Source organism: Dermacentor albipictus, chromosome 1 (genome assembly GCF_038994185.2).
Source record: "Dermacentor albipictus isolate Rhodes 1998 colony chromosome 1, USDA_Dalb.pri_finalv2, whole genome shotgun sequence".
Lineage (NCBI taxonomy): Eukaryota > Metazoa > Arthropoda > Arachnida > Ixodida > Ixodidae > Dermacentor > Dermacentor albipictus.
Window position 1 is genome coordinate 239,230,029 of NC_091821.1, and position 12,565 is coordinate 239,242,593.

Below are 12,565 nucleotides of genomic sequence, written 5' to 3' on the forward strand. Positions count from 1 at the left end.
ATGAGCAGTAGCTTTTTATGATGCAACGCTTAAACGAAGGTGACCCACCCGAAGAGGTGCGTCGCTTTTGCCGAAGATATGGTAGGGCATTGCATGCGCTGTGCGTACGCTTTCCGAATGGATGGCTGACACCGCAGCCTGTGATCACTACGAGGGCGAGTAAACATCATGTCATATTCTGTGCCAGTGGCCGCAATAAAGTGTACGGCTACGATAACTCTTTGACATGCTTAATTTTTAAAATGATAAGTAATTGGTTTTTACTTTTTATTTTCTTTACGTGCTAAACGAAAAACAACGTTGTATTTGTATCGGATGCAAATTACCGCGTCTGTATCTCGTATCTCTACAAAATACATTTTCTACAGTACACTCTATCTCTACAATACACTTTCCCGCAGTATATTTTATTTATACCTAAAATATAAATTATTTTACGTATCTTCCCTGCCATTAAAGCGTGTAGCCGCTCCTTTACGTCAGGCTTCTCCACCGTAATACACTTAATATGGAAAAAACCTCTTTGCAGCCAGATTTAATGATTGCTTTCGTTTGTGTCATGAACTAATAAGCAACCTCAAGTGCTAAAAAAAAAAACACACACACACAGGTACTTTTTATATAAAAATAATACAAAGTCCTGACTTCCTACAATTACGGTGGCACAGTCGATATAGCGATCTCCTTCTGTACACGATATCGCAGGTTAAGCTCCTTCCCGCGGTAGTCATATTCGAATGTAGACAAATGATAAAACTCCCCAGCACTTAGATTTAGCTAAGTGTAAAGTAGGACATGTGACGTGATAATCCACAGTCTTCTACTGCGGCTTTTCTCATAGCCCCGCTGTACTTTAGGGCAACGAAAATGTTCTAACAACCAAGCAATCAGCTATAAATGTTCAAGAAATCAATCTATTCTTGTTGCAGAATCGTGTACTATACCTGCATCGTGTGTGCCTTGGCATTATTTAAATGATATAAAGGTGTACAGCACGAAAAATAATTTGCTCGGGGTTGCGGACGTTCTGAAAATGCAACAAACGTTCTTCCGTCTCGTGCAAACAGTCGTGGCATGGCAGCGTCGTGTTTTGAAATGGTTGCTGCTTCGTGCATTCACTAAGGAGCGATTTTCAGCGATGCAAAATAAGGGTTACATTTAAGATCTTTTAATTACAAAGATGTGGCTTATAGTCGGGAAACAACCTCAAAAGTCTACAAACACCGCCTGACATGAGATGCATGGAATACACGTTGTCATTCACGATCCGAATACACGGCCCGATTTGAGTCTATAAATGTCTAAAAAAAAAGATCTAAAAAAATGTCTCAAAGTAGATTTTTTTCCCCGTTTCTGTGCTGTTACTCTGTAATTAGAACACAGACAAAAAAAAAAGAACAGACATGCCAAGTTATCTTCAAAGATCGGGAGAGTCAACATAGAGCTAGGCTCTTACTGATGTGTATTTGACGATTCAGCTCGCGCGAGATTCGTTGTAGTAAATACAAAATGACGTGATTGACGGGAACCTCCAGATTTACAGTAGGCTCGCGTTTGGAAGTGATGGGGTGGCCGCCTTCAAGATTTCGGCTCCACGTGAATTCGTTTGAGCGCTGCGATGTTTATTGATAAAACGGCGTTTTGTAGGTCTCTGGACATCACAAGTAGGTAGTTGCAGCCCAATACAGTAATTAACAAACTGCACAGAACAAATTGCGATTACAGGCACCCATGACCTTCTTAGTGCTGGTGTAATTGTAGAAGCAGTTCTGGCAGACTGAAAAAATGTGGTTTTCTTGTCTGTGATGAAATCACATCGCATGGAGAAACGATGAAACACATACCCAGAAATGTACCATTTCACCATTACAACAACAATAATAATAATAATTTAAAAAAAACACAGCGGTGGTGAAATGGTGGAACCTCCACCTCACATGCAAAAGGTACTGCGTTCGGATCCCGGTGCCGCCGAAAACCCACCGTTTTTTTTTTCTTTTTCTAATGGATAGAGATGTACCAGGACGTGGCGCTCGCTTCTTTTAATGGGTACTCATTTCTATAGGGGGACCACGTAGGTATTTGAGGTCCCTGGGCGCCCCTTGCACCGCTATGAACGTCGCAGCTGCTGTAGCAGGCAGACGAATGCTGCCGCCGGGTACCTACAGGTAAAAGAGGTGCAAGCGCGCTCCCAGCCACGTGGTCAGCAACTACGGAAGCTCCGGACGCTCGGAAGGACACCCACGTCCTGGGAAGTTGGCGATATGGGAACGCCAGTGTAATTAAAGCTGGTTTGTTTTTTTTTTTTGGTTCCTGCGCAGCAAACGTAGAGGTCTGTAAAACCTCTTCCAAGCAACGCACCCCCGAAAACCGGACGCCTAGCTGGGGCTTGCTTGTATCCCCCTTATGAACCGGTGCGTGTCCAGCGGTGGGTATCCAACCACGCACTTCCCGCCGCCGAGCCCGGTGTTCTACTTACTGGGCCACGGCTGCGGTCATACAACAAACAAACAAACAAACAAACAAACAAACAAACTAACTAACTAACTAACTAACTAACTAACTAACTAACTAACAAACTAACTAACTAACTAACTAACTAACTAACTATTCCAAAAGGTCCGCTGAGTTTCAACAAGCTTCAAAGAACAACATCGAGACGGTGCTACGTCATGCACGTCATAACACGTGCATTTACGGCACATAGTCGATATTTAGCGCTTTGTTACAGCAGAGCTTTGCTCCTGACCAAAACACTGCTATAACGCCGCGCTATGTACCGACTAAGTACCGTAAATGCGAATTGTAATAGGAAGAAGTACCCTTACGATGTTGCTAGCAAAGAATTATTGAAACGTGGAAATTTAGACATTTTTGAAAATGCTGCCCTTTAAGTTACCCTGGTGTATGGCGGTGAAGTTCACCAAATCGCGTAAGGGGCAATGTTCAGAATTTGTTAAGAGAGTGCCATACATGCAGGTGTTTCTCCTGGAGTAGCGAAATTCGTATGAGATTTATTCATTGCATCTATTTATGCAGAACACTCTGGGCAGGCTGTTTACACGAGGCTACGGTCTCTACATGAGGCCGTGAACGCTCTTTTTCATTCTTGTGCATGACCACAGCATCACTTACGAACCTTTCCTGTATAAAGGGAGGTTCCGTTCAGTGATGTACTTTGATATTTACAAGCAGAAGCGTGGAGAGTCGTTGTCATAATGTCATAATCACCCCCCCCCCCCCCTTTCTTCTTCGCTCAGTCTGCCAGGTGAAGGGCGGCTGAGAGCCTCTCGTGGAACCCTGCAACAGCGGGTTTACACGCTCACTTGACGGCTGGATTAGTGCCGACGGATGGGGGGTTGATTTGACTCGTCTAATCAGCTGCGCCTATCAATTTGTTGTGGTGGTTCCCTCCCTTTCATCCTTTTCTCAGGTTTCCAGGTAATGGTGGGGATTGCGCTGTCGTTGTCCACGCCGCGTTTACGTCTGGATAGGAGGTGGGGTCGTTTGACACGTGGAAAACGTTAAATGAACACCCTTGGTGGTGTTGAGACGTAACAGGATTCTGTAGGTAAAAGCCACACGCTCTAAAGGAAAATAACGCAGTTTTGAGTAATCGCGCATCATGCACTTTGTTTTTGTTACCTTGTCGTTAACCTGTCCTTTGTAACGCTATGTAGCAGCGTGTCCAGCCGGGAAAATTCTTTGCTGATATGCACAACATTTCAGTAGAGCATGCTTCGTAATGCATGCGAGGAACCACGTAAAGTGTTTTGATAAACGAATCGTGGGGTTTAACGTAAAAAAACTGCGATCTGATTATGATCAATCAGTTGCTGAATAGTTGTGAACAATGAATAAAGTGGTTGAACAAATCAGTTGAGTCACGGAGTATAATTTGAAGGTGACCAATATTTTGGAATAAAGAAGTACTTTTGAGTACCCCTTGTATGTACGGCACTTTATTGCTTGCTCGCTTTTCCCAGCAAATGAATACCTGAGCTCGTTGTAGGCCTGCCTCGGGCCACAACCCAGTCATCTCAGAAGTCGAAAACGCAGACTGTCGTGCGACCGCATTCAGCGAAATAATATATATATATATATATATATATATATATATATATATATATATATATATATATATATATATATATATATATATATATATATATATATATATATGTATATATGTATATATATATATATATAATAAAGGCACCTTTACGGGCACATGTAGAGCCATCTAGTATGTTGCTTAATTAGTTACGTGCAGCAGATCAACAACTTATGATATGACTTCGTTCCGCCAACTTCGCGTGCATTGCTTCACGCACAAAGCATGTCTATTTTGCCATATTTGTTTTGAAAACACCCGCGTTTGCGTAGCTCAAGTTAATTCCGTTTAGGCTACGCAGTTTCTTCCGTTGTTTTTACTTTGCTTCTCCTCTCTTCTCATCACTAGAGCTACTAGTGTGCACGGTACTAGAGCCGAAGCGTTCGCCGGCAACCGGCTCCCTTTCTCCATATGCATCTATCCGCGCTACTAAGCCTGTCCGAGAACAGAGCAGACGACGCACCATCCAACACAGCAAAACGCGTTTCCTACGGCGTTTTCGAGCGATCAGCGCAACGTGAACGTTTCGACGTGCACTATGCCATTCCCTTGTCCAGTTCACGTAGCAATGCAGGTTAACTGTGTGAGTGTCCCCACTAAAGAAAGAAAAAAAATTGAAAAAAAAAAGGTTATACCTTTCTTATTTGGCCTAACAGTATTGCCCTTGCTACTGAAATATGTTCTCGCGAAAATCAGTACATCTCTTCCAGTACATATTCCACATAAACTTTCGTTAGTCATTAGCAAGAATGTCTTTTCCAACTGTTTGCTATCTATTTTCGCCCACCCGCCGCAACATTTTTCGTCCTCTTTCATTTCCTTTTAATCCAACATTCAGTACTCATTGTGGTCATGGGGCCCGTTATGAGTCTGTACACTACTACGACGAGCCAGCTCACTGTGTAGTTGCTAAAGTGAGGGGACCCTTTTATTCCATCTCATGTTATGTTCTCAGAGACTTCCTAGTCAGTGGTTGACCCGTCTCACGGCGCCCAGTAACAACGTAACAATTAACGCGTCATTATTAATTGGTCACATCCTCCTGGGCTACGCAACGGGTCTCTTTGCTCCCCTTGGCAGCAGCCGGCCGTGTCAAGCGTGGCGGTGAAGCACAGGACAAAAGAACAAATACTCGCAGGAGTCAAACGAAGAAAATAATTGTGCAGCAGTGTTACTTAACCGACGATTATGCGAAATTTGAGCGCAGCTCTATGCATGCCTGTACGTGTTTTTTCATTCCGCGATATATTGGCTCGCGCGGACAATTTGTCTTGTGCGCCACGTTGCAAACGGAGCGAAGCGTGACGCGATACCCTCGCTAATCGGGAGATCACGACAGGCAGCGCGTGGGTGACGCGTGGGCGCCATTCGTAGCAGCCGCCACAGACAGACCTCTCTCTCGCCGATTTTTTCAACCCCCCGCTGCGCTCCGTGTTCGCTCTCATCTCTCCCAGTGCTCGTTAGCTCGGTTACGCTGTAGGACAACGCCGACACTCGCCGCAGGAACGGCCGCTTAAGATCTACGCTCTAGAAAAAAATTGTAATAATAATAATAATGCCGAAAATGCAATTCGTACCCAGGACCCCCACAAGACACCCACAATTGTGAGCCTTACGCTTTTGCGCGGCGCCATGAGACTATTTTTCTGTTTATTACATGAAAGCACAACTGAAATCAGGCGGGAAAGTTTACGATTACATAGGTTCTACATCGGCCATGGAGGAAAGACAGATTAAGCGTTTTGCTTCTTTCCTCCATGACGTCGGCTGACGTTACCCCGTCACCATAGTGTTATGACTATAGTGAAAGGCCCCCTCAATATAGCCAGCTCTTTAACATTGTTACATTTGTACGAGATGACTCACCCCCCCCCCCCCCTCCTGTACCCTCAGCAAGATCCAACACGCTTTTTCGGATTCGAAGTGACAGTTTCTGCGATGAAGCCTATGGCATTTAATGACATGTAGACAAAATAAAGAGAAAATAGCGCTCTAGTAAATGCTGTAATAATTTTTTTAGTAGTAAAATGCTAACGCGCCGCACAGGAAAGCGTAGGCCCGAGTCACCGTCAAGTGCAAGTGCGAGCGAATGAACGCCGTACTTTAGCTCTGCACTTTGGTTACCGACGACAGGTGGATAAGGTCCAATGAGACGAGTTGACGGCCGAATGCCCTACAAGATGATTTGGCTTTCCCTAGGAAACAAAACACACTTGTAACGTTTTCCAGTGCTTCTAATACCACTTGCAAAATTTCGCTCATGATAGGAGAGATATTCACAGAGAAGAGGAAAGCCTGCTCACCACAATCGTAACTATCTACCGCGCGGCTGACACGTCGGGTAAGGAGGTGAAGAGACGGAAACATGACAGAGATAGGAAGAGAGTGCTCGGAGCTAGTAGCTCTGCTCGTCTAACCTGCGCTTCGAGCGAGAAACACCGCTGCTCCCGCTGCCTATCCAGCGCGAATACCGCTACCTCGCGCCATCAAGCCTGAATGAAGTTGGCCCGGCCTGGCCAAGGCTACAATGTGCCTTGTACGCGCGCGTAGAGACTAGTGGGCGGATTACCGAGGCCACAATAGAGTGTACTGTAATATATGTATCGTACACTCTCGCCATGGGAAACGTTCCACGTTATCGACGGAAAGATCGCTCATGGTAGTTTCTGTGACCACGGTGACGCCGTGGCTTGAGCGGATGTTACTGACTTCACGTGCTAGAGGGCGCCACCAAACATTTTTGCGGCTAGTAACGCAAGGGACGCTACTGTCAAATACTGAAGCCGAAACCAAAACTAACTGCGTCGTCTGCTTTTCTTTCCAACACCGGCCATCCGCAGGGCCGCGTAAGAACTATCTTTTTTTTTCCTTGGAGGAACACTCCCGCACACGGGAACGCCACAGCGTATTAGAACGTTATCGCAGTTATCAGTCGCCTCAGGCTGCCCGAAATAGTGTCCAAATACTGTAGGGTGGGTCCTGGCTTGAGGGAGTCGGGATGCCACAGCGTGCTTCTTATTTTACGTTCAGAGATGCGTTCTGGGATGCGTTCAGCGTTCATCAGCTTTACCTGAACGCAGTGTAATTTTTTTTCGCTGTGCTAATTTTGCCTTTCTTTTTCCTGTTTATTAGCCACCACGTCGTTCAATTACATTTGCTTCGTGCGCCCTGTGGAAGCGTCGTTGTATTTACGTTCTCTTCTTTTCTCCTAGGTTGACGTTCGCCAGCGCAAAAGCCCGCGCCTTCACGTCGAATTTAAAGGTGAGAAATTCTTCATGGTTTTATTCATCCGTTCTAACGTACTCGCACCGTTTCTTCTCCTCCCCTTCTTTAGGGTGGCTCCTACGAGTCTGTCTTTTAAAATGTTACAGCGTAATCGGTTGCGGTTGCTGCGGTTGCTTCCCTAAAAAGAAGACTAACAGCTCCGCGCTGCGGGTGTGCATATAGGATTCCGCGCAAGTGGAACGGGAAAGAAGCAGACGATAATTATTTTTCATTAGCCGAAATTCCGCTGTACCGCTATTTCACTTTCGCGATGCTTCCGGGTATATCGACGCTTAGCCCGGGCAGTGTGCATGTGTACCAAATGGTTTTGAAGCGCACACATGCAGTCAGTCTCCCGTCGCAAGGCGAAACATTTATATACGAAACATTCTTTGCCTAATTCGACACGTTGCGTCTATCTAGCTGCCTTTTACAGCGTCGTGATCGTATTAGGATGTGCATGGACACGCATGACATGATGTCGTCGTATTGCTTCTGTCGTTACACGGAGACTCGCACAACACAGATTTGCTTACTTTACAAAAGCACGTTCGCTCCTATGGTAAGTCTGAAGAGCTCCGAACGCTGCTGGGAAACCAGCTGCCCTGCAAAATGCTTCGCATAACTTGTAATCCCGCTTTACATGAGATCTGCATACTCTTTTTTCACCCGTTGTCGCGGTCCAACACAAACACAGCAGTCAAAGGATGGCAGTCACATAGGTGTCGTTGACGTAAAATTTTGTTCGCCCCCTGTGTCTCAGTCACCATGGTCTGAGTATTGCAAATTCGTACATCGTGATGAGCAATTTAGTGCTTTACCACAATTATCTGGCAACATTAGCTGTATATTCCTTAAAGCAATAAAAAGTACAACAAATTGCATAAAATATTGCATGTCTTTTCGCTGCAGCACGAAATAAATAAACAATACAATTTTATTATTGTAAATGTATAAGAAAAGTTTACATTAAATTTGGGCAACCCTGTCAGTAGTGCAGCTGTTAAAACTTGGCAACATAAAATGTGATACCTCTGTTTACATTTCTAACGGTTTTTTTAATTGTGTGGGATATTTTACCTAATTTAAACTTCAAATATAGTATGCTAACTTAATTTCTTTTAATTAATTCTGCGTAATAGGAGCCTCAAAAGTCTGGCAACAACAGTTTCATCAAAAGTTCAGTAACCATGACAGCGTTTATTTTGTTAGTTACAGGAAAAGACAGTAATAAAATACATTTATCTTTTTCATATGGTTGATTATTTTATATACTTTGTCTTCACAGTTCAAAAAAAGATTTCTCGTAAGAACAACCGGTTCTCATATTCATCACATATCTGGCAACAGTGACATTACATAATTTCCGTAGCGCAGTCAGCTGGTTTCCATTCTGAGTTGTGTTTTGAACCATTTTACTCGAAAATGCAGGTATTGCTGTTGTAGATCTCATAGACCATGTGAAACTCCTGAAGAACTTGTGTATAGTCCTCCTATCGACTGCCAGGAACTGACCTTGACGGTGCTGACCGTGGGGACGTGCGTGCGGCTGTCCGCACTTTGACCCATTGCTACAGTGTACTAGTAAGGATCTAGTACACTGTACCATTGCTTTGCTTGTCGAGCTGTAGAGCCACCGTGATGTAATTTGCTTATGCAACATGTGCAGACCGTGCCGAAAGGTCTGTTACATTGGTGCCACATGTAGCAGTACTGTTTTCATTTTTGCGGCTTGGCACTGCGCGGTATTCAGACGCAGGCTTGTTTGTCCGTGAGGCTTGGTCGTCCGAACCCGCAAGGTGCGATTTTAGTAACGTCTAGTGTTCAGGCCGAAACCGCAAAAACCAATCGTAGTAGCGTCTAATGTTTTGCTGGCAAAAAGCAACACAACATAGTGCGACACCACATAGTCTTCGGATGCGGAATATGTAAGGCTGCGAAAGCGTCGAGCGCATATTTCGGCTTTTTCTTCAGTTCTTTTTTTTTCTTTCTCAGAATTCATTGACGTCTGCGATCGCAAGTAGCGGACATCGCGCACCTCACCCGTTTTTCGTTATGCTGCAGAAGCTGCGGCTATGTTGGAGTAGCTAAACTGTACTGTCGAACGGCACGGGGTCAATGCGCGCAGAGCGAACATTCAAATCAACTTCATAGTTCCTCTAGATTTTGGGTAGGGACAGCATTATGAAGCGGTTGTTCTTTATTGCTCTCTCTCGCTTTTATCATACTTTTTTTTTTCTATGGAGCCTAACTTTGCTTTCACTCATGTGCAAGTATTCGTGACACCGTGCCGTCGATTGCTTCAGTAGCAGACGATGCGCCGGTGCGCCATCTGTTGCGCTTTCTCCGCGTCTTCAGCATCGCTTGGGATTAGGCAACGTTACTAGACTAGCTTCAGTTTTAAAACTCGGCGCCGTTGCGCGGAACCGCCACCCGCCCGCGCCTTCGTGGCGCTGCAGTCGCGCCCGGCTTCACTTCCTCACTAGCCGGCTACGCGGGCGGGCCGGACTAAGCGCGCGGTGCAGCGTATTGTGTGGTTCGTTGTTGAAGGCGAATTTCAGCAAGCATGTAATCCGCGAAACTGTAGCTTTCGCCGAGTTTGTTGAGAATATAAGCAGACGATGCCGACGTGCTGCGCACCTGGCTGCATAGGCGGCTATCGGAACGATGTCGACAGTTCGGCGCGCTGCTTTTTCTGTGCCGCCAGCAATGCGACGCTTCGCTCGGCGTGGAACAGAGCGATTCTGTTGTTGTTGTTGTCCTGAGTGGCCATGGCACATACCCACAGTGGGGGATTGGCCAAGAATCGGGCGGTTTAATTAGGTGCCTAAAATAATAATGATAACAAGGGAGTTAACAATTTGGGCGTGTGAGTTTAAAAGTAAACGTTTTGTGTTTGGAGAAAAAAAGAAATAATCAGATGAAAACCGGGTATAAGATAACAATAATAATAATAATAATAATTAATAAAAGATAAGAAATAAAAGAAAGCTATGGTTGGGAGGGAGAACGATCAATCTAACATGGAAATCGATTAGTTTCAATGAGGTAATTTTGGATCGCCAAGCAAACATTTCTGTTGCTGAACCCAACAATGGAGGCTCCAAAAGATAGGATCACAGGCACTGATAAAGTCAGACCAATAGAGCGAAGCGGGATTTCGAGTAGTCGTTTTCTTATAATAGAAAAACGTCTGCAAGACAACGAGAAATGGTCGATTGTCTCCGCTTCGCCACAGAATGAGCATAGTGGTGAGGGGACCAGACCAGACCTGTGGAGGTAGAAGTTCAATGCAGGTATACGGCAGCGCAGCTTCGTGATGGACACTTCAATTTTCCGTGTTCGGCAAAAATCTCTGTTCCAATGGTGCAGGAGATGTCCGTACTCCACAGAGTTAGTAATTTCGGAGCCTGATACTGACTGTATAATGATACTCCTGCGAAATCTAGCTGCAGTTACATAAGCAGTCAAAGGGCAGCAAGGAAGAATCGGGCCACTTATCGATGCCTTGGCTAGAGAGTTTGCAATTTCATTAATGATTAGTCCTTTATGGCCGGGCACCCAAATCAAACGCACGCTTCTCAAGTAACCAGGTACCAATGATTGAAATGTCCTCATCACGCGAGAATCACTAGAAGCAGTAAGGGATGAGCACAATGATAAAGAATCAGTAACTATCACGGCTGACGTAATTGATGGTCCTAATTTGCGTAATGCTAGCACCACGGCCATGAATTCGGCTATTCCTTGTGCCGACCGGCACACGCGCTCGTGCCACTGCTCCTACGTTCATCGTCGTCTTCCACAGCTGGCTGCGTTGCCGTTCATCATTCCAGCGTAGAATTTCACTTCTGTCATCGTAATGGGGAGGCCGCGTTTACGGTGGGAGGGGCCATTGCTTAAGGCAGTATGAGCCACTCATTGTCTTACGTAACGGATAGATTTAATTTCTGAAGAAACTTAATTTTGAATAATCGCAAATCGGGCGAAAGCAGCTAATCCCGCCTCCGAGCAAACTCGAGACATCGAACGCAAGCGACAACGGCGGACTACGGGCATATCCTCAGTGACGTCGTTCTCTCCGTCGCAGCCGATGGTGTGTGTTACCGCATAATTCAGAAATACTTTAATGAATCCTCTAGATTAACCCAGTGATAAACACGGGCCGCACGTTTCAGCTTCGCTGGTTAACCATCTTCACGGAGTGGAAGAGCAGATGATATTTTTGTGTGTGTGTGTGTGGCTTGTGTGTTCAAAGACTGACCTCATCTTTCTTTTTGTTGCGCTTCTTTGGCGTGGCGAGAAGCCTCGGTGGGGATGAAGATCATCCTAATCACACACTTTGGCCAAATGTTCAGGCTTCTGAGCCTAAACTGCGCGAAACGTTAAGACGGCAGGAAAAAACACAGCTTCCGCGCTTCGCTCTATGCGTTTCTTTCTCTCGTGCAGTTTACCCTTATTACAGTATGAACCAACTGGCCCGATAAATCTTATTGCTGTAGGTGGATACCGCTTTCTCATGGTATCACTAATTCGGACAAGGGAGAACGCCAGCGAGCGTGAAACACGCGCAAACTGCCCGTCCGCACGGGCTGAAGGCTGCGGCGAGGCGTCTGCAGTGGAGCCCGATGGAACGGCGCTGCCATCTGGCGGCTGTCACAGAAGTGGCGACACCGGCTGTAAGCGCGCGGGCGGAGAGTTTTACAACTGGAGCTAGTCTAGTAACGTTGGGATTAGGGACATCTCGGCACTGTGTAGGGAACATAAGACGTCGGCTACCGCACCGCATCTGGCGTCTGCCACGTGCCGGCCTGCGTGCTCCATGATGTTGCGATCCTCTAAATAGCTGACCAAATGTGTACTATTGTGGTGTTCCGCGGAAATGCATACGGGGAAAGTATGTTGGTGAAGTTGGGTTGGTTGGTGAAGTGCATAACACCAGAAAACTAACCAGCAAGCACTGGGGCGAAGAGCGGTGGTCAGACATGCAGAAATAGCATACTAGGTAGGTGGAATGGAGAAGCAGTGAATGTTAAAAGTATAGTTCAAAGGGCGGTGCATATAGCTGCCTGAAGCCAGGTCAGAATGTCTCAGAAAGCCAGGTCATATGAAATGTAAAAAGACATGTTTTTTGCCGCAATTGAACACACACAAAAGGAAGACACGTAGACAACCAACTAGGCCAAC

General features: G+C 45.6%; 1 protein-coding gene across 1 annotated transcript in view; it reads left to right on the forward strand.

The window, feature by feature from the left end:
- LOC135901568 (uncharacterized) overlaps nt 1-12,565 on the forward strand; it is a 1,085,637-nt gene that overhangs the window by 205,648 nt on the left and 867,424 nt on the right. Inside the window, exon 2 of the mRNA XM_070531118.1 lies at nt 7,327-7,375. The gene's annotated coding sequence lies outside the window, so the exon portion shown is untranslated. The remainder of the gene's footprint in view (nt 1-7,326; nt 7,376-12,565) is intronic.